The sequence below is a fragment of the Myodes glareolus genome, chromosome 10 (assembly GCF_982192425.1).
Source record: "Myodes glareolus chromosome 10, mMyoGla1.1, whole genome shotgun sequence".
Taxonomy (NCBI): domain Eukaryota; kingdom Metazoa; phylum Chordata; class Mammalia; order Rodentia; family Cricetidae; genus Myodes; species Myodes glareolus.
The window spans coordinates 72,175,778-72,201,934 of record NC_142035.1 but is presented as its reverse complement, the minus strand read 5'-3'; the positions used below and the strand labels follow the sequence as shown (position 1 = coordinate 72,201,934).

Sequence of the window (26,157 nt, the reverse complement as noted above, 5' to 3'; positions counted from 1 at the left end):
AGTCATGAAATGCCTTGCATGTAGATCAAGGTTCCTCAAGGCCCTTTATGCATCAGACTGGCCAGCTCTGTAGAGATAGCTTTTGAAATTCTAAGTCTCAAAGACTCCCTGATTCTCCTCTCTTCAAGAAACAAAAAACAAAACAAACAGAAAACAGAAAAACGAAACTGTTTTTAAAGGGTCTGCAGATGAGATGCATGCTCGGGTGATTTGGAGAGTGCTGTGACAGACAGCACGGTACTAGGAGTCTAGACCTGTGCTCTGGATTGCGTGCGTCAGGTGCATGTCCTTGGGGCCTCACAGGGGGACTCTGGATCTTGGTTCTGCTGGTTTTCCTTGCCAGGTTTGAGCCTTAGTGTAACATGAGGGCCGGCTTGTTGGGGTATCTGTTCCCGCCCGGTACCCCACAACCGGCAAGTCCCAGAGAAAATCAATCACACAGAGATCTCTATAAGTTATAAAGCTGATTGGCCCATTAGGTCAGGCTACTTATTAGCTCTTATAACTTATGTTATCCCATTATCCTTATCTATGTTAGCCACATGGCTCAGTACCTTTTCTAGCAGGGCAGCTTACATCTTTCCTCTCCGATGGTCTGGGCAGAACTGCGGAGGGAGCTTCCTGCTTTCCAGAATACTCCCAGTCTCTTTGCTCCACCTCTACTTCCTGTCTGGCTTTCCCGCCTATACTGCCTGCCTGGCCAATCAGCGTTTTATTAAAATATGATTGACAGAATACAGACAATTCTCCCACACCACCTTAGATCCTGTATCTTTAAAATTGTGAAAACAAGTAGTACCTTTTATCCAGACGTCAGAAGATGATGGAGGTAGCACTATGCAGTGGATTTAGAAGACAGCCTGGTAATTGACTTAGAATAACAATTACCATTTTCTTCCTGTTCTTGGCTTTGCCATTGTGTTTTGGGGCAGACTTGGGCAAGTCCCTCAGCCCAAACCAATGTTTTCATCTCTAAAATGAGAATGTTGGACTGGAGTCATCTGCATCAGACAATTCCAGGGTCATCTGTGTATATTGAGCAGACCAGCTAACCTTCCCCATCTCAACTGGAAGAGCCCCCAAGTCCTTTGCTACATGCTGAGGATAGGGTTGCCAGAGGAGTGGCGGAGTGGATGGACTCCAATTGCCTCTCCATTCAAAGGTTTGGTTTCTGTCTGGAAAAAAAAAATCGCTTTTTCCCCTTACTAACTGGTATTCATGACTGATGGGGGTGTGGGGAAGGACATTTTTGTCTGCACTTCAACCTGACAGTGACTGTGAGTTCCTCATTAACAGCCATAAGCTAGGCACTGTTCTAAGTCCATTGTTATATCAGTTTTCCAATTTAATCTTTAATATGCCGGTAGAATTTAGGCACCACTGTGATTCTCACTTGGCAGATAAGGAAACTGAGGCACAGAAAGTTAGATGACTGCTTAGGCAACAACAGGTAGCAAATGGTAGCCCTACCACTCTGCAAGTCTCTCTCTGTGTAGGGAATATCGTGCGGCCAAGGGAGCGAGTAGCGATGGCAGTGTGGTGGTAATGCGATAATTAGTGGTTATGATGTGCAGGTCCAGCTTCAATTCGGCTCTATTAAAATCCATCCTTGATTGTTATGCATGAGAAGATGGTAGAGGGTAATAGGATAAATGGCAGGCATGAATCCTGTTCAGCTGTGGTCTGAAAATGATCTCAGGATGAAGCAGGGTGCTGACGCGGGTGGTTCTGGATGGGGGCAGGGTGTGAGCATCTTCCACTCCCCAGTCCAATTCTTCAAGTAATTTAATAGTGGAAGAAAGACCTCTGATCGTCAGAGAAGCCTGGCGCGTTGGCTAAAAGCTTTTCTTCAGACTCGCCTGGTGTTTTTGAACAATCTTCACCAGGCACCGGACACTGGGCTGTTTGTGAACAATCAGTGCTTTCAAAGACCCCAGATTGCTAATTACTGAAACAATGGCCAGAGTGGGGTGGGGGAAGCATCCTCCATGGTTTAAGCTGATCTAAATCTGTTTAGGAGAGAACTGAACCAAACAAAATTACAGCTGTGATGAATGAGGGATGATCAGCATCCCAAGGCAGACATTGACGCATCCCAAGATGGGAAAACAAATTGCTAACTGAAATAGCCGGTGTGCTGGAGTATGACCCAGTCTGGGTGGATGGTTCATGCTGCAGACAAAGTTTATACCAGAACTAGACTACTATCATTTAAGGTACTTTTAATCATTAAAAAAAAAAAATCAACTCAACATTGGTGAAGGTAGTTGAAGCCAGAAACTAGGAAGCATTGATTTGTGTCTTGAAATGGTGTCCTGAGTTAGTGTTCCATGTAGTGTGTCTGAGATTTCCATAAATCTTGACCCCTTGTTCCTGCTGAACACGTCTTTACAAAGAAGGGAATCTATAGGTGAGATTTAGGGGATCCGTAAGTGGGACTTGGGAGATCTGTAAGTGGGACTTGCCCCACTCACTGAAATGGTTGGTGTAAGGAATGCAGAAAGTGAAGAGGAGGTTTCATTTCACCCTATTCTCCTGAGACACCAGTTGTTTGAATATCACTGTGAAGATGTTCTGTTTAAATGGATAGTCCTAGGGCTACTGAACATTGACCTGGGGATTTCTGCCTGAGCCTTTCTCTACAGGAAGGACCGTGTTTCTCATTTTGACTATATACTCCACAGGACCTTGGATGAGTTCTTCTGTCTTTGTTTGATTTTTAACATCACCATGCCTCTGTTTTCAATATAAACTTAATGTATCCTCAGCTTAGCAAAGACTGCAAACCTCAAGTTAGCATCTGAGAAGCATAGCTATTACCATAAATAGGGGAGTAATTGACGCTTCCTGACCACTCTACAGGACACTTTGCACCAAGAGTCAAATGTTCTGACCTTGGTTCAGTCTCTGCTGATTGGATGACACTAGATGAGTCATGTGATCTCTGAATTTCAGATATGAAACAGAAGAAATGATGTCTTTTCTAGGTTTTTTTTTATACTTCAACCACATAAATGTTCACTGCAGTGTGAATCCTAATTGGTCTTAATAATAAAAACCCAAAGTCAGATGTTAGAGTATGAAAGCTGAAAGATCAGAGAAACAGAGCAGCTGGCCACTAGAGTTCTTACCTCTACAAAATATTTAGATTATAAAAGGTATCCTGTCTCTACAACTCCTCAGACTGAATGCTGTCTCTATGAAACCTCAGACTGAAAGCTGAGCTCCCATCTCCCCCTGCCTTTTATTCCTCTCTCCACCCAGCCATTATCACTTCCTGTCTCCACCTCCCTAGTGCTGGAATTAAAAGTGTGAACCACCACCACCTGACTCTGTTTCTCTTTTAGACTGATTCAATCAAGTAGCCCAGGGGGACCTTGAACTCCTGATCCTCCTGCTTCCTCCTCTCAAGTGCTGGGATTAAGAGTATGTGCCACCACTGCCTGACCTCTATGGGTAACTAGTGGCTAGCTCCACCCTCTGATCTCCAGGCAAGCTTTGTTTGTCAGAAACAAACAAAATATCACACAACGCTTCCCCTCTTTTTCTTTTCAGAAAAAGATCCCTGCATATAATCCTCTTTGTTCAGATTTTTTCCCTGATCATTACCAATAAGAACTTGTACCCAGTCCCCCTAAATATCCATGATCCATCTTATGGGAATTTGGGCATAGTTCTCTAGACTACTTCTTGCTGATTAGGGGTGCTTGTAATCTTCGGGGTGGTATGGGAGAATTGCCTGTAATCTGTCAATTATATTTTAAATAAGTGCTGATTGGCCAGGCAGGAAGTATAGGCGGGAAAACCAGACAGGAAGTAGAGGTGATGCAATGAGAACAGGAGAATTCTGGGAAGGAGGACGCTTCCTCCACCATTCCTGCACAGATCACCGAAGAAGCAACATGTGAGCTGATAGCTAAAAAAGGTACCAAACCATATGGCTAACATAGATCAGAATAATGGGTTAGTGTAAACTACAAGAGTTAACAAGAAGCCTGAGCTAATGGGCCAATCAGTTTATAATCTTATGGAGTCCTCTTTGTGATTTTCTTTGGGACTTGCCGGTTGTGGGGTACTGGGCGGGACAGATACCCCAACAAGCTGGTCCTTCATGTTACACTGGGGGACCCTGGGAAAATTCAGGATTATGATCAGTTCCTGACTGGAGAATTCTGGAAGGCTGGATTATCTCAGCCAGCAACCTTGAAGTCATTCTGGATGTAGAACTCAGAGGAAACTGCAGCAGAGGTTCTCTGAAACATTGGGTCATGTAGGCTATTCGCTCCCATCAGAGAATTTTCAGGGGGTCTTCCTCAATCAGACTTAATTTTTCCTAACCCAGAATGAATCCACAGCCTCTCATTTCCTGTGGAAATAAAAGCAAAACCTCTTCTCTAAAGTAACATATCTTTTGACTTAAATTTTAAAGTCAAGGCATTTTCAATATATATATGTTAGATTAATCCAGCAGCATTTATAATCAAATATCTCTTAGCAGCTGTTGTTTCTTCTGCAGTAGTCAAACAATTCAAAGACAACACAATAGCATACTATAACCTGATTCTCTGAGAATTTTCCAACTTTACATGGCTTATTATATTTTTTTATTATTCTTTCTTTTTTAAGAACTTTCTCTACCCTTTTTTATTGATTTTTATTGAATTATACATTTTTTTATCCTCCCCTTCCTTCTTCTCCCCTTCCCTTCAACTCTCTCCCATGGTCCCCATGTTCCCAATTTACTCAGGAGATCTTGTCTTTTACTACTTCCCATATAGATTAGATCCTGGATGTCTCTCTTAGGGTCCTCATTGTTATCTAGGTTCTCAGGGATGGTGAACTGTAGGCTGGTCTTTCTTTGCTTTATGTCTAAAAGCCACTTATGAATGAGCACATGTTATATTTGTCTTTCTGGGTCTGGGTTACCTCACTCAATATGATGTTTTCTAGTTCCATTCCTTTGCCTGCAAATTTCAAGATGTCATTTTTTTATGCTGTGTAGTGCTCCATTGTGTAAATGTAAATTTTCCTTATCCTTTCTTCAGTCGAGAACATTTAGGTTGTTTCTCTTTTCTTTTTCTTCCCCAAGCCCACATATATTTTAACTTGTTTAGAGGTTTTTTTTAATACGTCTTTACTGCATAGCTCAATCTTTTGCTGACCACACGAGGAGTGGATTCCCTGAAAGATTAGTCTCATGGCAGAGGTATGTTTACTGCCAGCTCTGGGATCCATGTTTACCACCCCAACTCTAGGAAAGGTCCGTGCCACCACCGAGTCGTATGTAGTAGTACCATCCACTGCTCATAAACCCCATGTAAGTGTTCGGTAGAAGGGCCTCTATAAAGAGTCACCTGTTTTTGCCATGTTGTTTGTTACATCAATTTGAATGTGCTTCTATGGGTCTGAGAAAATTTGGTGTCCCAAACAGTGGAAGCTGTTCATGGAATGCCAGTCTGGAAGGAGAGGGGCTCTTTGGAAGGGTGACAAGTGTAGATGAGTTTTGCTGGGAGCTTCTTGGCCTTGGAGGGCAGGGGGCTTGGCAGGAACACAGTAACACGGTTTTCTGTGTTCTTTCTACATTCCCTCACCAACTCCTCCCGTGAACCCAAAGGAAAGCGATCAAACATGCTCATGAGATGCTTCGCTTACAAATTTCCTCAACTTCTGCCATCATTTCTTTCTGCCCCCTTTGGGAGGCAGAAGAGGGACTTGTGTTATCAGACAGCTAGAGTAGACTCTGGCCTTGAAAGCTCACAGGGTTCCCATGCCTGCTATTCACGCTTGGCCTCCAAGATGGACCTCCGTTTCCTCTTTCTGGCTGTCTTCTGCAGTATCTTTTCCAAAAGCAAAGACTAGTTAAAGAAGAAAAAGTTCTAATATGACAGGTATTAGCCACTGTGGTAACTGACTGCTTGTATGTTCATACCAAGGGGAAGGTAGAATTTTGAAATCATCTTCATGTTTTTGGTTACTGAGCCTGTAGTCAGCCTTTTAATGCAAGTGAGTTTCAGTTTAACTCACACATGGACAGGCTGTGAAAATTGACTGGGTCTTCTTTTTCTGATCTCAGTTGCTCTGTTGATAGCAAGGTCCTGTGTCAAAGAAGAAACAAACCCACACTTACTAAGGGATCTGCAAGCCCATCCTGGCCCTAGCTTGCATACTCGGACAGCGCGATTGTCTTGTTCTATGCCAGCCTGTACCTTGCTCCTCTTGCACAGAACTGGTCTCCCCTGGTGTTTAATGAACATATGAATAGGGCTTTCCTATGTCTGGAAATTTGATCTCTTGGCGAACCAAGGGGTCAGGAACAAAGAGTTCAGTTTTTTTCATGTTAGAATGGACACAGGTGTAGTTTGTCACATTTAATAACTGTGGAGGAAGTACCTTAATTTCTACAGCAATAAAATTAGATCGGGCCCGGGTCTGATAGTTCTACAGTGGCTGAAAGAGGAAGAGAAAGTCCACCGCTCTTCCCTTTCAAAGTAAACATGAGTAGGGTCTCCCCTCCCTCCTGCGTTCCCTTCGTTTGGCATCGTAAACATGTTGAGTTCATCCATTCATTTAGACGTAATTTCCTGAGCATTTCACAAAGCCAGAGTTAAGTGTTGGCTCCAGTTCGTGGCAAGGATAATTGTGTCTGCGCACAGATCGCAACAAGGCTGTTTGTGTTGCTTTGTTCCGATCAGGGCAGCCGTGCTTCATGGGTATCCTGTCAGGAAAGCTTCAGATGTTTCCATTTCCAATTATAAGTTCCGTAATGCATCATGTATTTTGCTGACAGTCTTCAAGTTCTTGAAACAGCAAACAAATTAACAGCAGATATTGAGTGAGAGGATTAGAAAACCAATTGGTAACTCGTGATGGAACTCAGATACAGGAATGAGTGGAATGGGCTTATTTACTCTATTTTCACAGTCATACTGTGTCATTAGCTTGGAAAGAAGGAAAAAGGAAGGAAGGAACAGAGGAAGGAGGGAAAGAACAAAGGAAAGAAGGAACAGAGGAAGGAAGGAAGGAAGGAAGGAAGGAAGGAAGGAAGGAAGGAAGGAAGGAAGGAAGGAAGGAAGGAAGGGGAAAATCTAACAACATCTTCATGTTCCGCAGGGAAAGTCCATGTGTGTTCAAATCAGATTGTAATCATTATTGGTTCTGCACACTGTTTGCAGCTTTTATTTAAGGGAGTTCCAAAAAAATATTGGCACAGAAAACCGTGTGTGTGTGTGTGTGTGTGTGTGTGTTAAACAAATATGCACTCTGCTTTTACACGATTCTGTTTAAAGGCCCAGGCTAACATTTCATTTTGCTTGGCTCCAGGCCCGCAGGCACAAACCTATGGCCATTCTGCCCTGGTCTAGAGTTACAGGGCTCTGTTTACATTATTGCCTGCTTCAGAATGCAGCTGACTGCTCTTAAAGCCACACAGGATCAGATTCACGTCTGGTTCTAACAACTGCCTTGTTTATTTGAAAAAGGGAGAAAGCAAACCTGATTGGCCTTGCCGCCTACCTCCCATCGATAGCCAGATCAGGATAGCAGATACCCACTTCAAGTCCATCTTAGACGGAGTTTGTCCTGTTGGGTCCAGTTCAGAGCTCTCTGCCAGCACCTCCAACTGGCTCATCCTCCACTGCCTCTCCCTGTTGGAGCCTTTACCTGATGTGGGGAGGGGGCTAAACCGTAGCACTCCACTAGGCTTCGAATTAGCTGCAGTCACCGTTGAAGTCTTTGCTTTCACATGGCTGGGCCAGCAGCTCAGCAGGCGGCACGGATAGACTCACCTTTGGAAGGTGGTATTTCCTCCGAGCTTGTCCAGATGATGTCTCATTCGGGCCCCCTGGCCTTCGCAGAATCACATCATTGCTCACAAGAGTTAGTAAGACCAAGGTTTTCAAGTCAGGTGTTGTGCAGCCTTGTTGCTTTTGGAGAGAGTCCAAGTTAGGGCAGCAGGTGACGTGCCTAAAGTCCCAGAGCCAGTGTGAGAAATGGGCCCTGGATCCCGAATTCCTTGGCCAAGCTCTTTAAATTGGGATTAATTCAGCCAGAACATCCATCCTCCCCTCAGACTGAAGCAACTTAGGCAGTGGCCACTTCCTATCTTTGAAGACATGGCCATTTCCATTTCACTGCAAAAAGACTGCCCATTAATCCAGACCACATAACTCTCCGGGGACTCGCGTGGGATTAAGTGTGCTTCTAGAGAGGTGCAAGAGGAGTGTTGAGGAGAGGGGAATGGATGTCTTCCGCACGGTGTGCTTCAGAAAGTGAGGGGTTGTGCAAAAGTAGAAATCTCCACCTCAGTACGTTGTTAGCGTTCTGGTCTTCCTGCCTTCCTCCACACAGACACTACAGACCGGAGGCCCAGAGTCCATCCCGTGTCACTTCCCATGTCCCCATCCTAAGCATCTGTGTGTGTGTGTGGGTTGGGGGGTGGGCAGATACCTCGAGCTGGCCTTGTAGCTGTGCACTCCCGTGGGAGCCAGGCTGACACGGGCTGCTGAAAAGATCTGGACCATTTCATTGGTTCTGCTGAGCTGGAGGGCAGCTGGGTATTCTTCCACGCCTCATGCTGTAGTCACAGGCTCCTCCTCTTTCTAATCCAGAGTGGCTGCTGGTAGACGGAAGCAGATTCTACTGTGACCTTGTTCTCTGATGTGGGATGTCCTTCCGTATATGTGCTGCTTTCCTTGGTTGATGGATAAAGCTGTTTCGGCCAATGGCTCAGCAGAGTAAAGCCAGGTGGGAATTCCTGAGATAGAGAGGATGGGCGGAGTCATGTAGCTGCTGAAGGAGGAAGACGCCAGAACCTCACCCGGTAAGCCACAGCTTCATGGCGATACACAGATTAATAGAAATGGGTTAACTTAAGATGTAAGAGTTAGCTAGGAATATGACTAAGCTATTGGCCAAACAGTGTTGTAATTAATGTAGTTTCGGTGTGATGATTTGGGTCTGGGTGGCCGGGAAAGGAACGAGCAGTCTCTGCTTATAGTTCTCAGTGCTTACTCTAGACTAGCTCAGCCCAGACCTACTGAACGTCCACTCCATATCTAATGAGTAAGTGAATGAGTGAACAGACAGTATGATGGTAGTGGAAATATGAGCCAGAGGTCTGCACAGATCAGACGGCGTTGTAACGAGCGGTATTTCCAATACAAAGCCAGGCAGGATTGTGAATGTATGGGATGGAAGACGAGAGGTGGAACAGCAACATGGAACCAAACAAAGCTGTAAGCTGGGCCCCTGGGCCTTGGGGAGGATGGAGAGCACAGCTTGTCCCTAGGTGAGCATGACTTCCTAAAGCAAGGGAAAGGCAAGAAGGAACTTGACTTTAGGTCCTAAGGATTTTCACAGAAAGGCATCTTCGTGAGCCGTGTTATTCTTGCCTCCGAAGCCTCATCCCATGCTGTGAGGAGAGAGAGAACTTGCTGGTATCTTTGAGGAATGTTTCTTCAAGGCTGTGTTCAAGAACAGTGCAAAGATGAGAATGTTGGGAAGCGACCAAGTGAACCCTGGCCCTCCTCTGGTAGTGCAGAGTCACGAAGCCTGCTTGGTGGTGAACCCCCACTGGCTGGATTCCGCGATTCTTCATCACTTACTTTTGAGGTATCGGATAGATGCAGACTTCTCCGTCTGTGCTGTGCACTATAAATGTAGGGTGGACTTTTCCAGATTGTTCCATTTAGTAAACCTATTCAGGTCCCATGGCAAGCTCAGTCCACATCAGCCTGTTTGCCAGTCAGATATGTTCTCCGATCGGTCCTGGTGACTAGAAGGGTCGCTTTGATGCTTCCGAGGGCCCCGAGATTAAGGGGAGGGGGGCCCTCGGTCCTCAGATCAGAGGCTGCCCTCTCACTCTCCTCCCCTTCAGCTGGTACTGCCTCTGCCTAGCCTCGCCACAGGACTCCCTTCCCTCCGCTTCCGGCAAGTCTGCAAGCCGCCAGTTGTTCCACAATACAGGCTGAATAATCAAAGCGAGGCTGTATTCTTTGCTCGCTGGGAAGAAGCCCTCTGCCCCTCCAGGCAGCTCCGTGAGAGCGCTGTCAAAGCGTGATGTCACTTATTGTCTCGAGGGTTCATTTGTGAGCCCGTGGGAAGCTGGGTAGAACACAGGCTCGGTCGCATCATAGACAAGGACATGTTCCTGCCATTGAGGATTTTGTCGAAACTGTGCTAAACTCTACTTCTTGCTTCTCTCTTCTCTTAAGCCGTCTGTCCCTCAGTTTAACACCTCCGGAAAGAACTTCCCAGGAGGCAGACCTACCCTGAAAACTTTGCTCCCTTTGTCAGCCGTGAGCAGGTGTACCCGGTCTCAGAGGTCTTGGAGGGAGGCAGGTCTGTAAACTTACACGGACCCCAGCGTTCAGAAGAGGCTACCCCAGCAAGAGTGATTCAGTTTCATCAGTGTGACCTTGGCGAGCACATTATCTAATCTCTCTGAGCCATAACTTTATCTGTAAAAGGGGCATGCAAATAATAACTGTCATGTATGCAGCATCACCCTCACACACATGCTTTGTTCAGCATGTATTAAGCTTGGTCTTGTCTCTATAGATGTGGAAAACCAGAAGATTAAACATTAGAGAAGTTAAATAACTCACCTAACGATCCTAGCCTCACAAAGGACGGGAAATTCTTAAAATCAGACTCCAGTCTATGTGGCTGGCCCTATAGCTTTTTCTTTTTAATCAGTTGTGGGATTTTTGTGGAATAAGAGGTTATGTATGTTAGCCTCCTGGTACTCATTTAAATAATAATAAAACATTGTTTTCTTCCCTGAACAGTGAGTAGGTTTTCACGGTTCTCTGATGGCTAACATTGTTTTATGTTTGTGTGTGGTCATGCTAAGGTAAAAAGGGGCAGAAATTAAGTAAATAGGAAATTTAAGAAAATGGTGTAAGTGTGTGTGTGTGTGTGTGGGAGAGAGAGAGAGAGAGAGAGAGAGAATCAGGAAGACAGACAAAGGAATAGAATTTTAAGAAATGGCTATCATTTACTTCCTTTGGCCTGATAAGTTGCTTATGATCTGGGTAAGTGGAAGCCATTTAGGAAAGCTACCCCGCCTATTGCTGCATTTGGTTCAGAAGCACGGAAGAGTGGAGACGGCTGTTAGATGTAAACAGATGGGACAGTTTTAAGGTCACTGAAACAGAGTATCGTTTTCAATGTGTGCGTAACACGTAGCAGTGGGTCCTCACCCAGGAAAGATTAAGGTAATGCTGGATAGTGACTGTAAATTCAGTGTGGGCTGGCCCGTGAGGGCCGCTCCAACCCAAGGCTAGTGGCAGATTTGCAAGCCCCTGGATTAGCAGAGTGTGTGTGTGTGTGTGTGTGTGTGTGTGTGTGTGTGTGAATTCTGCACAAATCAAGGAAGATGGGCTGAACAACCTGCATTAACTCAGGAGAGAATGGAAGAAGATGCTCAAATGTTAGAAAAGCTCCTCTGTTAAATGCAGGCACATCACTGTCGCTAACAACTGCCATGCCGTTCGCATCCAAAAGAATGACAGGCCATGAGAAGAGAAGCCTCTGGGATATAGAAGGGCAGACTAGAGGCAATGGTTCTAAGTGAGATTCTTCCTAGATGGGAGAGCGGGGAATCTGAGATAGTTTCTGAAGGAAGAGGTGAAATTAATTGGGTAATTTAGATACCGTAGCATGACAGGTTTACAAGGTAGGCCACAGAAGGAAAAGAACAGTGGTAACATCTCATGCGGATTTGCGGTAAATCAACAGCGAGGACCAAGCAAGAGTCGTGTGCGTGTAAAGGAAGAGTCAGGCCCAGCTCTACCCACTGAGTTTTCATTCCTTCCTCATTCCGTTACCCATTTCCTGGATACATTATGTGCAAAGGGCGCACATAAAACCGAGGCTGAAGAGCTGGTGACCGCTGTTTCCCTCCCTGATTTTGAGACACTGTTTATATTCAAATTCTGGGCTCTGTCCATCTTAAAGCAAACCTACTTCAGCATTCTGACTTTCTCTCCCTGCCTCTCAACGCCTCATGGGTGACGGGAGTTAGCTTGGGGCACTATGGATCTAGAAGGAGGACAACTGAAGACAGGGAGAAATGCTTTTGTTTTATTAATTAAAAATTCAACTCCTAACTTGTTAGCTGTAATTGGAAGTTCTTGAACCCCTGTGTGTAGTGTGTGTGCATGTGTGTGCATGCACCTTGCACATGGGCATGTGTATGATTGTGTGCGTGTGTGTGTGTGTGTGTGTGTGTGTGTGTGTGTGTACATGTTTTGCATGTTTTCTCTACTGAAGCAAGGTATCTTGTTGAACCCAGAGCTCACTGGATCACTCGTGCCAGCATCCTGCGTGCTGAAGGCAGAGAAGCCACCAAACACCCTCAGCTTTTCTGTGAGTTCTGGAGATCCAGACACCAGTCCAGTCCTTGTGCATGCACGGCAGATGCTTTACTCACGGAGCCCCAGTGTCAGCCCCTGCCCCCTGGTTTTATTGAGAGTCAGGATTCAGTAGGAAAACCCGTCTTGTTTTTAATCTCTTCAGTACAAAATCCAAGATGCTTAATCCAAACCAGATCAGAAGGTGTTGGTGGCAAAAAACAAAACAAAACAAACAAAAAACCAAAAAAAACAAACAAACAAAAAACCTGGGCATGCTCCTTGAGGTTTGTAAATCACCTCTTGTTCTTTCTTTCTCTTTGGTGTTACAATTTAAGGGGAAACAAGTTTGTTTTGAAACACTTAGGTCCATTGTAGGGTTTTTTTTTTTTTTGTATCATTTAAAACAGCTGGTACATAGGTAGCCTTGGAAAATGAGGGTTGCAGGCTCAGCGGTTGCCGCCTGTAATGAAACAAAGTAGTACCGTGACCCTCGGACTGGAGCTGCAGACTCTGCAGAGGATATGCTTTTCCTCCTGGATGCAACCTTACTTAAAATGAGATGAAAGAAGAGGTCCTCGCCTATTGGGCCAACAGTAAAAATGAAAACAGGAAGCCTACGGGCGCCTGCTTCATGTTGAGTCTGACCAGTACTCGTTTGCACTGCTGTCACTAGAGGGGCACTCTGTGTGGGAGCCTGCTTGTGGAGCAACTTCCGAGGCCTCAGAACAGTGGGGGAGTCTGCAGTACCCACTTCATCTTACAGTCTCCTTGCCTGTGCTGCCCGCTGTGTAAGGGGGAAAGCTGACCCTGGTGGATGGTGCTTTTTAAGGTTACTTGTTACTAGGAATTAGCGTCTGCAGAGTTTGGACTCCTGGTGTGAGAAGCCAGCAAGGATGCAGGGTCACTCACTTCTCGGGATGTGTGGAGGTGTGGCTGGGCTGTCCACCGCAGACTTCCCAGTGCGTGGGAGGCAGTTCTGAGTCTAGTTTTCACTTGGAACTAGTTTTCAAAAACAGAATAACCAAACTATTGATGAAACAGAACAAGGATCACCAGAGGCTTTCCATTCCCTATGTCTCATTCAAAGCACTTGAGAATAACATCAGAAAATCTTTGTTTTATATGTAAGAAAAAAAATAGTGGAGTGGGAGAGAAAACAAGAAAAGCATCCAGGCTGATGCGGGAGAGTGTGCCTGCCTCAGCAGAGCTTTTTCCTTTATTCCTGTGTAGTGAAGGTCAGAGGAAAACATACGGGTGTCCACACTCTCTTCCCACCATGTAGGTTCAGGGACGGAACTCAGGTCCTCAGGCGCAGTGGCAGGCCCTTTACCTGCTCAGCCATCTCACCAGCCCCAGAGCTGTTCTGGATGGTGTTTCTCTAGAATATTCTCTTTCCAGATGGTGAACAAGAAGCTGCTACTACTGCTATTAATAATGATTAATAATAGTAATAATAATGATGATAATAATAAGTGATGTCCGGTGCCACCATAGGAAAAAACTTGGCTGCTTTCTGGAATTTTGTTCTTTGCTTTTGCCGTAAATGCTTTTGCTGGATGTCTCTACAAAGTTGCTCCGGTGATTGTAGAACCTGAAAAAGCTATGGCTGCTACTTATGCTGTTATTGGTCCTTTAATATAAATACATATATGCGTAATTTGAATTTCTAAAAAGCATCCCAGTCTTCTCTGTTGACATTGCATTGTTCTATCGGCATTAACAACCATATTTGGTGTAGAAATATCACACTTATTTTTTTTTCTTTCTTGCAGTTTTACAGGGGTAGTGCCATGTCTTAAACACGTAAAGACTTATTTAGGGCTTGGTTGCAGAAACCAAGATTTTCTGAATAATGAGGAAAAGATAGAAAATTGCTGAAGGTAGAGATTGCAAAATAGAGTAGGCAGCTCCGTGCTCAGGGCGTTTTCCCCAGTGCTAACAGCCCACAACCCCAGTAAAACAGCCCACAGACCTATTTGAGACATGGTTGAACATCAAGGAACCAGTCATTTATTAGAGAACTATGTTAAATCTGGCTTCTTCTAATTAGCAATTAGCATTTTTAAAGCCACATGCCTACCCGAATGTACAGATGGATTCTAACCTTATACAAATGGCATGTATCAGCAGAGAAGTCAAAAGCAGAGAAGGACTTTCTCTACAGAACAACAGGGAGTTTGTCATGAATGACTCTCCTTTTTCTAGGATTCTGTGTGTTTTGTAGAGTCAAAAAAAAAGTAAGTAAGCAAAAAGGGAAAAAAAGGCCATATTCCGTAGTTGTAAAATCTGCATCTCTGGATAATCTGGAGATGAACTGTTAGGTGACTTTTGCTCTGCTAGCTTATGCAGTCTGGGGGCATTTGGTGACCTGTGCTAGGGCACACACTTCACAAATCACCTGTGTGACAGGTCATTACAAAGGACGGGGGAGTTGGAAGTGTTGGAGCAAATCAACAAGTGCTGGGCTTTGCCCTGGTGGAATGAAAGCCTTCCCCCTGAAGCACCCAGAGCTATGTATCACACCACCGCGGCAAAACTGTGTTTCCCTTTTAAATCAGAGTCTCGGGAAGGCAGAAGCTAGGTGGTTCGCAAGCTGGCTAATAAAAGCCAGACGTCTTTGGGGGGCTTGCCTTTCAATTTATTCCTAAATGTGATACCCTGGGAAGGGGGACCCTGACTCTGGCTTTACAGGATGTGGCTTCAGAGGAGGAAAGCCTGGTGCCTACCTTTGCTTATTTGTATTCTGGTACTGCAAGGTCCCCTCCTCTCGTGTGTCTTTGTTCTATTAATCTGCGAAACAGGGCTCAACTTGTGATTAGTCCTCGGAGCTTGTTTCTATTAATCAGTCTGCAAAACAGGTCGACTTGGATGCTTTTTGTTCAGGAGCTTCACGTGTGCTTCTTGTCAAGCTGCGGTTGCAGGCTGCAAGCGTTGCCTTAAACAGAACCAGGCAGTGAGATTTGGTTTTTATATGCTGATTGCATTGTCCAGGAAGAAAACACTGTGTCAAAAGACAACAGAAAAGTACTATTGGAGAACTGCGGGATTAGTTTTAGGAAGGGGGCATGTGTGTAGAAGATACAGCTTGTGTCACCACCTCTGATCTGCAGTAAACTGCGTTGTAGAGTTGACCAGAATAGAAATTAAGGCACTGTACTTATACCCCCAGAATTACTACTGTGCCAAGCAAGAGGTGCCTATTAATAATACTTCTTGTGTGTTTGAAGTGTAATTCTCTTTTCATACTTCAAGCAAACAACTTTAGCCACAGCATTAGGTAATTATGAGAAGATCCAACGCTGTTTGTGGAATTTTTACTCTCTTCTTGCCACCCTCCCTTGTTCCGGCGACGCTGCCAGGGCTTAAAATGATCTTACCTGTTACACAGGGGAAATTCTATCTCTCAATTTCCTTCATTATCAAGGGACAAGGACTGACCTACCTGTGGAGATCGAGTGGGTCACCAGAGTGATGGCTATAAATTGCTTCGTAAAACACTCATTATCCCTCTTGTAAAAATTCCCCTAACTTAGCTGTGCAAAGGCTGCCACGGCTGGGGAAGAATTCTGATGTGCCGCTCTTCCAGCGTCAGCCGAGCTGGGGAGAGAGACTTCGCCACTAAAAACCTCGAGTATATTTAGCATCCATTACTTTGAGATAACTGCCCCCCCCCAGCCCGTCAAGTGTATGCAAGATGCAGATTCTGATTCTCAAATTAAATTTGTCATCAGTGATAAATTTAGTCCCGTAAGATACTTTAATAAGTGCTTCAGCGTGATTTATTGGTTGTGTTAGTTAACATGCTTATATTATGTCTTGTACAGAATTTAGCAGAAGCGATTTCTGACCAGACCCTCCTTGATTAAAATTTAAAAATGAAAGTCTCATTTTTTTTTTTGTCATGACGGTAATTATTTTAGGGCTAAATTGGAAGGTAAGCACACTGCCATGCTGTCATCGTTTTAAAAAATAAAGACAGAAAAGAGGAAGAGAGATGTCAAAATGTGACGGGGGAAGCATTGAAAAGCTCCTACCTCTTTATGTTTGGACATCCTGTATCCCTTTGTGTGTATGCAGAACGTCTAGGCTGTTTTATTGGCTGGGGCTTAAGATGCAACCCTTGCATATATAATCGCTAATGAGTGTCAGGATTCAGCTGCTAATTTGAAAGGCTTTGTGGCTCTTTCACCCCAGACACTAGCAGCTTCATTAGGCACTGCTTTGTCCAGGCTGACCTTTGCTGGCCTGCAGATCTCAGCTAAATACCAACATTGCACCAGCACCCTCCCAACTCGAAACAGTCCAGACCAGCTCCCTTCAACGCAGCAGCGCTTATCAGAACCTGCTCCTGACATAAACTTGGATGCCTGCAGCTTGCCACCTAATTAGGATTACCTTCCCCCAGAGAGGCCCTATTTGCTTAAACCCATGGGAGTGTGGCTGGAGATTTGAATTTTAGAGCAGTTAACACATTTCCCGATCCTCTTTTATTTGAAATGCACCATTATAAAGCCTTACTTTAAACATGTGTGGTCATGGCAACATGTGTGTTCAAACAACATGGGTTCGTGTTGTTTTTGTAGAAGCAACAGCCTTTTTCCTAGACAGAAAAGTACAGAAATTTTATTAGTGTCATTGATAAGAAAGCTAAGAGGAAAAGCTAATAGTGTCCTTTTCTTTGGAGCGCTGTCTTCTTGAGCTCATTCTCCTCAGAAACAAACCACGCAGGATGCAGGAGGAAAGAACTCCGTGTTTGTTTTTGTTTGTATAAATAGCCTGAGAAACTTAAGGGCCATAACTTGTGGTACTTTGGTTCGCTGTTATTGTTTATTGTTCAGTAATATTGCTTCTATATGCTTCCCATGTTCTCCCCAATGCCAGGGGAGGGAGGGATACAGTCTTGCTCCTGATTAAACGTTTAGGCAAGTAACTGCTGTAAAGCCACTGTTAGTTGGAGGAGTCTTTTGGCGTTTTGTGTAATGAATCCAAACAAACAAACAAACAAGCCAAAAATGTGGGTAAGCTTTCTGCTCATCAATTCTCATCAGTCTTCTGAGTCCAGACTTATTTTGAAGGGTTTTGATTTTCCTTCCGTTTTAGAGAGAATCATACAATTAGGGAACGGGAGAGAAGTCTGTGATGACATCACTTTTTCCAGCCCCTTGGCCAGTGTGGCCTCCCTCCCTCTGGCATAGCCCCTCCTGTTCCATGCAGCTTCCTATGAGATAGATAATAAGATGGAGGAGGGTCTTGGTCCACTCCCCTCTGGGAACAGGTCCCATAGTCCTTGACATCCATGTCAGCTTGCACACTCGCTGTTTCCCCTGCTCTCCAAACGCCTGTGCGTTCTTCTGTTCGGTCTCTCTTCTTGTCTTTCCTTACTTCTCAAAGCTCTCGGGGTTTCCTTTCTTTGAGCCGCCAGTCTGCGTTGCAAACAAAGACACAATGCACACATGCATGGTTTTATCTCTGTTTTTGCATTCAGAATGACAGCATTGTTGGAGGATTACCCTTATTAGCTGTGTGTCTATAAGATTTACATATGTGCTGATTGCCATGAGTTTCGCCTTTAGATGGGTTCGTAAATCCTGAGCCATTTCTTAGAGCCTATGACTAGAGCCTCCTAGGATCTGATTGGTGTTGAGAGTTTGGGGGATTCCAGGAGCAAAAGGAGCACTATGTTTGGTATTAGGTAAATAGAGATAAAATAATCCAAGTTAATGACAAACTGTCATAGTTGTTCTCTGCCTGTCTGTTATTAGTTCCATGTTATCTGTCCATTTATGAGTAATATAGTGAATCTACATTCACCCCTACACTGCCAAAGATCTAGAACAGTGACATAATTTTATTTATTGATATACATACATATATGTATATATGTATGTGCCTGTTTAAACAACTTATATTTATAAGTTTTGAAACTTTTGTAAATGATATTATTGAGTTTTCTTTCAGTTATGGAGGTCTAAGCTCCTAACAGATTAAACCTTCCACAAATAATTGTGGAAAATTTGGTACAAAACAGAAGATTAAAAACTTGAGGGGCAGTGGCCATAATTCAGTAGTGGAACAGTTTTATAGCGTATGCAAGGCCCTGAACTCTTCTATAATAGTGCGGTAATTACAATCATAAATAACTATCTCAAACCTCTGGATAGCATGGAGGATGGAGCTGCGAACTTTACAGGAAGCTGCTGTTGCCATGGCACACTCCATTTCTGTAGTCAGGGCCCCAGCAGTAGCCACAGTTAACTAAAGTTGTGGTATGGCAAAAATTCTAACATAGTTTATTCGTTTTGACAAGAGTAGCAATTTGGAAGAGCTCAGAGTAACCAGAACCACCAGAAGTCAGGAAGAATCCCAAGGTTAAGAAGGATAAAAGAAAGACACAAATAAGAGGAACACCAGTTCTGAGGCAAGCTGTGCTGCTGGCGACCACTGACACATGCGTGTGTGGACAGACTGGTAGCCGTCTGATTGCAGACCATGAGCTAATAGCCACTTCGGATGTAACAGAGTGGGGAGTTTGGTTCTAGCCAAGTTAGTGATCTGCCAAAACAAAGCATCGGGACAACTCCACAGGGGATACTTAAAGTGTTTGTCCACGGCGATGCTTTAAGACATCCACTGGTGTTTATCCACGGGATGAGTGATACCTAAAACATCCGCCAGTGTTGGTCTACGGGCCATACTTTAAAACACCCACCAGTGTTTGACATGTGAAAAGTCAGCATAATTTGTTCAGCAGAAGCCAGCCTTAAGATGAGTCAGATTATCAGACAGCATTTTGAAGCATATATTATAATTATACTAAGTAAAAATAATGGAAATATGTCTGTATATTCTGATATTCACCAATATCAGAAGTAAAATAGAAGGTTAAAAACCAACCAGAAACTTTGAAATGGAAAAAATGTTATGACATTTGAAAGAGGGATCAATAGCCTGTCAGCTAACAGGAAGGGACAAATGAACACACAGTTAGCAGATATGTCTAATTTGACAAAGAGAATTATTGAAACAATTAACAGCTTCAAAGATACGAGATGATAACTCGAAGTCTGCTACAGTGATTCGTGGCGGATGGGAAAGGAAAGGATTGGGAAACCAATGCTCCACAAGTCCCCACTTTGAGAAATATATCATCTTACATACAGAAAAGTACAGCTAGCAACAAGCAAGTAAAATATAAGAAACTATGTTTAGACATAGTGTAGCTGAATTAGTTAGCACCTAAGAAATTATAAAACCTGTAAGATTAAAACAAGTTACATAGAAGGGAAATGATTAAAATGACAAGGTTTTTTTTTTAAACAAAAGTTTTTTCAAAAGTATTCCATGAAATGATATGGAATTGGCTAACTTTAGATAGACTGTAAAGCGCGAAGGATGTGCAATGGCATCTTCGGAACAACCGATAGTAATTCAAAAGTTCTAGTCATTTCAAAACAGTACAAAAAGCTCAAAAAGAGAGTACCAAGATAAGAAAAATTATCTTAAGTATAGTAGAAAGCAAATGTTACGTAAAAAAACACATTCTAGGTGTAAAAAGCAGTTTAAACATAAAGACGCGTTCTAAATGGAATGCACAAATGTGTTGATGTAAGTGTAAACACAGGTTGATACAAATGGTTGGCATAAGGAGGCCGCATGGCTTTGTAATACCAGACAAAGTAGATTAAGAAGAAAGATTGTTGCCAAAGGTGAAAGGGGACATTCATAATGCGAAAAAGGGGAGTCAGTGGCCCCCAAAAGACCCAATCAATAATCACGAGCCAGTATGTGCTTCACCTTGAAACTTAAAAATATACAAAATAAACAGCTACAGTGTTAAAAGAAAAATATTCCCACAATCATAATAGGAGATTGTAATATTCTTCTCCATTTAATTGATTTTTTTAAACTAGACACATCTTTTAAAAAACGAAGGGGAAAAAAGGCAATAGAGGTTCTGGACAACAGCACTAACTCCCTTGAACCAATCAGTATCTGCAGAAGACTTCCTCAATGGCTACAGAATGGACAGTCTTTTCAACTATATGTGGTACTTTGTCCCATATAAACCCTGCTGGACCAGTAAGCCTAAGACTGAAATCATGAAAAGTCCTTTCATCGGACATAGTGAATCTTGATTAGAAGTCAATAGCAATAACATCTACATACTACCCCTCCCTAACATTAGGACATTAAATGGCACACCCCTTAATAGTCTTCTAATTTAGACACTTTTACAAATTGGGCAATAACAAAGTTGCAGCAGATTGCAATATGTGGATTATCGATAAAGCAGTGCTTGTAAGGGAATTTCTTAATGTTTCTTGGTTTGTTTGTTTGTTTGTTTGTTTTAAATTTTTATTTATTTATTTATTTATATTTCCACCAACTCCCTTCCTTCCATTCCCCTCCCATTCCTCTTCCTCTCCCTCCCCACTCCCTCTCCAGTCATAGGAGAAGTCAGGGTGCCCTGCTCTGTGGGAAGTTCAAGGCCCTCCCTACTCCATCCAGGTCTAGGAAGGTGAGCTTCCAAACAGACTAGGCTCCCAAAAAGCCAGTGCATGCAGTAGAATCAAAACCCTTATCTCAGTCAGCCCTCATTGTCAGCCACATTCAGAGAGTCCGGTCTGATCACATGCTTGTTCAGTCCCAGTCCAGCTTTCCTTGGTGAGCTCCCATTAGATCAGTCATACTGTCTCAGTGGGTAGACATACCCTTCGTGGTTCAAATGGCCAAAAGATACTTAAAGTCATGTTCAACTTCCTTAGCAATCAGGGAAATGCAAATCAAAACAACTTTGAGTTACCATCTTACACCTGTCAGAATGGCTAAAATCAAAAACACCAATGATAACCTATGCTCGAGAGGATGTGAAGTAAGGGGAACACTCTTCCGTTGCTGGTGGGAATGCAAACTTGTGCAACCACTTTGGAAATCAGTGTGATGGTTTCTCAGGAAATTGGGAGTCAACCTACCTCAGAACCCAGCAATTCCACTCTTGGAAATATAGCCAAGAGACGCCCAATCATACTACAAAAGCATTTGTTCAACTATGTTTATAGCAGCACTATTTGTAATAGCCGGAACCTGGAAACAACCTAGATGCCCCTCAATGGAAGAATGGATAAAGAAAGTGTGGCACATGTACACATTAGAGTTCTACTCAGCGATAAGAAAAAATGACATCTTGAATTTTGCATGCAAATGGATGGAAATAGAAAACACTTTACTGAGTGAGATAACCTAGACCCAAAAAGATGAATATGGTATGTACTCACTCATTAGTGGATTCTGGCCATAAACAAAGGGCATTGAGCCTATAGTTCCTGATCCTAGAGAAGCTAAATAAGAAGAACCTTCATCCAGCGATGGATGGAGATAGAGACAGAGACCCACAATGGAGCACTGGACTGAGCTCCCATGGTCCAGCTGAAAAACATAAGGAGGGAGAACATGTTTCCTGTTTTTAAGAATCATCATGTACCAACTGTATATAGTCAGAGTTTCCCATACAAGTGTGTAATGTCCCTTGAGTTCTGTCTTGGCTCTTTTTCTGCCACTGTGACAAAACACCATAACCAAGGCAACTTATAAAAGAAAACATTTGATTGATCACACAGCTTCAGAGGGTGAGAGTCCATGGTGGCAGAGTGTAGGCATGGTGGCAGTACCAGCCGAGAGCTCACATCTTAATTCACATCCAAGAAGCAGAGAGAACACTGGGACTAGCTTGGGTTTTGAAACCTCAAAACCCACCCCCAGAGACACACCTTCCTTAACAAGGCCACACCTGCTAATTCTTCCCAAACAGTTCCACCAACTGGGCACCAGGTATTCAAACAAAAAAATTCAAAAAAAAAAAAAGCCTGTAGGGTTTGTCCTCCTGCACCCTACCACAAGCTTATTTCCCCATATTCCTCTTAGTCTCCGTCTTCCCTCCACCCCCTTCCACTCATCCTCTTTCTTTATCTGGGTGATGTTGTTTCTACTTTCTCTTTAAATATCAATTTGTTGTTAATGTAATTATTATTATTTTGGGGGTGTACATGTATAATGGCATCAAATGTGTAAAGGTTGCATGTGCCGTGGAACACGTGGAGATCAGAGAAACTTTATGGTCTGTTTTCTCTTTCAAACTTACATGGGTTCTAGGTCACCAAGCTTTCACCAACACCTTTACCTGCTGAGTCATCCTGCTAGACCATTTTTATGTCATATATACATACATGATTTTATGTCTCTATATGAAATGTAAGATCCACAATTGAGAGGAAAATGTGATGTTCATCTTTCTGGGACTGACTTAATTCACTTAAATGATAATCTCCATGTATATCTACTTTGTATTCAGGCAATATAATGTTGTTATTTTTAGTGGCTGAGTGAAATTTCATTGTGTATATATACTGCATTTTCCATAGTCCTCTGCTGATGGGAACCATGGTTGTCTCCATAAATTAGCTGTTTTGAATAGTATTGCACTAACTCTTGATGTGCAAGTGTCTGTGTGATACAGTGACTAGGAATTCTTCAGCTAAATACCTGGGAGTGGCCTAGCCAAGTCATATAGCAGCTATGTATAGTTTGTTGAGGAATCTCCATCCTGGTTTCCATAGTGGCTGGGCTAGTTTATCCTTCTGTTAACAGTCTATAATTGTTCCTTTTCTCCACATTGACATTTTAATCTCTATAGTATAAAACATAGAGACTAAAACCAATTACTTGAGATTCTGTCTTGGGAGGTTACCAAAATGACAACAAAAAGCAAGCAAGATCCAAAATGAAGATATGGAAGGAATTGATAAAATTAAGAGAAGTCAAGGAAATAGAATATAACAGAATTAAAACTTGTTATTTGTGAAAATCACTCAAACTGATGAGCCTTTAATGGTCAAGAAAAAGGGAATATAAGCCACCAGTATCAAGAATGAAAAAGAATAAAAAAAAAGAATGAAAAAGAATTCACACTATAAAACTTAAGATCTCTAAAAAGATAACAGGGTTCATGAACAACTTCATGCTGACAAAGTTAAGTACAAAGCTTTCTTGAAAAGTATGCACAGAAAAGGAAGAGAGGGCACGCATAATAAAATATAAAGTTTAAATGTCTCAGTATAATATTTTAGCTGAATTACCTCCAAAAATTCTTTCAACATGAAAATAAAAGTCACAGTGTATTTAATGATGAAATTCACCAAATATTCAAAGAGAGACCACTTTCTTTCTTATTTTATGTCAACATACCATCTAACAAAAAAAACCCAAAATTATTGCAGAAAACTATATGATACAATGAGCAGACCTTAAGATACTTTATAAAGCACTCACAGATCAAATCGAGCAACATTCACAGAAAGGTAACATACTAGTTGAATTTCAATTTATTCCAGGAATAAAATATGGGTGAGCCCTTAGGAAACGAGGAGGGAGGGAAGAAGGAAGGAGGTTGGGAGGGAGGCAGTAATGAAGGACAGAAAGAGAGCAAGGAGGAATAAAAAGAATGAATCAGTCAATGTAATTGATCTCCTTGATCCCATTAACAATAAAGGATGAGATTCAGGTGGTTATATCAGTAAATGAAAGAAATAACTTAAATCCAGCCGTTACTTATGCTTTAAAACTCTTAGAAACACGAAGGGAAAGAACGATTACATCATAGCTAATGCTGAATCGTACTAGGATTAGGCACACGCTAAGGGACGGGACTGTTCACAGTTCTGCTCGCTATGTTATGAACATTTTAAAGTGTCATGGAGCACAAATAAATAAATGAAAGTTGTAAATGATGAAACTAAAAATAATTAGAATTAGAGAAAGTATACAAGACTAATAAAAATGTACAGTTATAGACTAGTATTTTTGCGTTGTTGAGGATCAAACCTGGGCCTTTTAAAACAACACCAAAGGTATTAAATGCCTAAGAACAGATAGAAGAAGAACTGTGATGATTTTCCTCACTGAAAACTTGACAACTTTGCTGAAAAAGTTTAAAACTCAATCAATTAAAGGCGTGTCATGCGTTGGACTGCTTGGCCTTTGAACTTGTCTGTGGATTCCAGTTCTCAGCTTGGTGTCTATTCTAGGTTCCATACTATGTTCTGGAATCCCAAGAGACAAATTTTTCAAGCAGTGCAGAATGGCCCCTCCAGAACCATTTCCTGGGACTCTAGAGAAGGCTCTGTGGCTAAGAGCAGTTGCTGCTCTCAAAGAGGACCCAGATTTGGTTCCCAGCATTCACATGGTGGCTCACAACTCTCTGTAGCTCAAGCTCCAGTTACCCAGCATTCCCTTCTGGTTTCTGCAGGGACTAGGCATACTCACACACTGTACATACATACATACATACACACATACATACATACATACATACATACATACATACATACACAAACACTCATAGAACGACAAAAAACTAATCAGATTATACAGACAAATATGCCAAATGCTTTCATGCTTTGGTCTTCTCAACCTTGAAAGCAAAAAGAAAAATTTATTGGTTGCATTTAGTGAACGGCACCCTTCTGAAGCTGTCTTGATGGTAGAAATGTATTCTTACACTATCTTAAATTTCATTCTTGGGTTAATTTAGCTGTTAGTTACTGAAAGTCTGCCCCAAGAAGTGTCATACAGTGCTAGATGCTGGAGACGTGAGTGTGAACAAAAGAAGTCACTGACCCTGGGGGACCTTGGAAGCCACTTACCGAAGGCAAGCAAATGATTTAACTGCTAATTGCATAGGATCTTCCTGGAGACAGACTTCGTGTGGTGGGAGACTGAGAAGAACCTGGAAGAGGTTGTTTCAGGCAGAATGAGAAGAGGCACACACACACACAGAAATAGTGGTAGGTAGCTAGGAGTTAGGGATGTGCACCAATCGCCTTGCCCTGGAATGCAGTGTGCGGTGGGCTAAGAATCACCGTCAGGGTTCCCTGTGACATGGTGGGGATTGCATCCTTGGTTCTGGGGAAGCTCACTTATTTTTCTTCTGAAAGAATGCTAGCTTTGGTGCATACTGAAGTGAAGGGAGTGAGGAAGGAAATGAGGCCCAGAGAACAAGGGGGCGTGCTGCCGTTATCCAGGAGCAAGGGGAGTGCTTACCTTACTAGAGATTTAAGGATGATGGGCTAAAAGCCGGTGACAAACTGAGATTAGACTTGTGGCCTGCTGACTTGCGTGAAGTGATTCTTGCGACATGATAATGAACCAGCAGGTGTTTTCCTAAGATGCCCATCGCAAAAGACGTTTATTTGCTCAGGCTGCAACTGGACGCCTCTGTAGATGGAACATCTCGTGAGTTTCCCTCTGTCGTTATCTTAGAGCCTGAACTCATGGAGACTCTTAGATGTGTAAGATGACAGACAGAAAGCAGAAGAGGCGGACAAGCCAGAGAGAGACAGCCCTTGTGCTAGGCAACTGGGCACTTAGCTAATGAGGCTCAAGGGGAGCCTGGGAATATAAATAAGCCATTAAGGCCTCCGGCGGGAGGAATGGAATAAGGTTGGTGTGGCCACACGGAGCACAAGGACCAGTGACTTAAAGTCTGTGGGTGATGAGGAAATGTGAACATCTACTCTCAGGGAGTGTTTGGTGCTTATCATAGGTTCTGTTGCTTGAAAGACCTGGACCAATCATCTTGGGGAGAATGTGAGGGAAGAAACCTTCAGGGCTGCAGCTGTGACTCGGCAATAGGATGCTCACTGTACACAAGCTCTCGGTTTGATCCTGAGTCCTAAAAAGAAATGAAAGACAAGCAAAAAGTTTTCCACGATGTCTTGTTTATAGTTGTGAACTGTCTACTTGGCTC

At 43.1% G+C, this 26,157-nt stretch overlaps 1 protein-coding gene across 4 annotated transcripts in view; it reads left to right on the top strand.

The window, feature by feature from the left end:
• The window catches only part of Mpped2 (metallophosphoesterase domain containing 2), a 185,760-nt gene that overhangs the window by 93,540 nt on the left and 66,063 nt on the right, over nt 1-26,157 (top strand). The window lies entirely within an intron of this gene.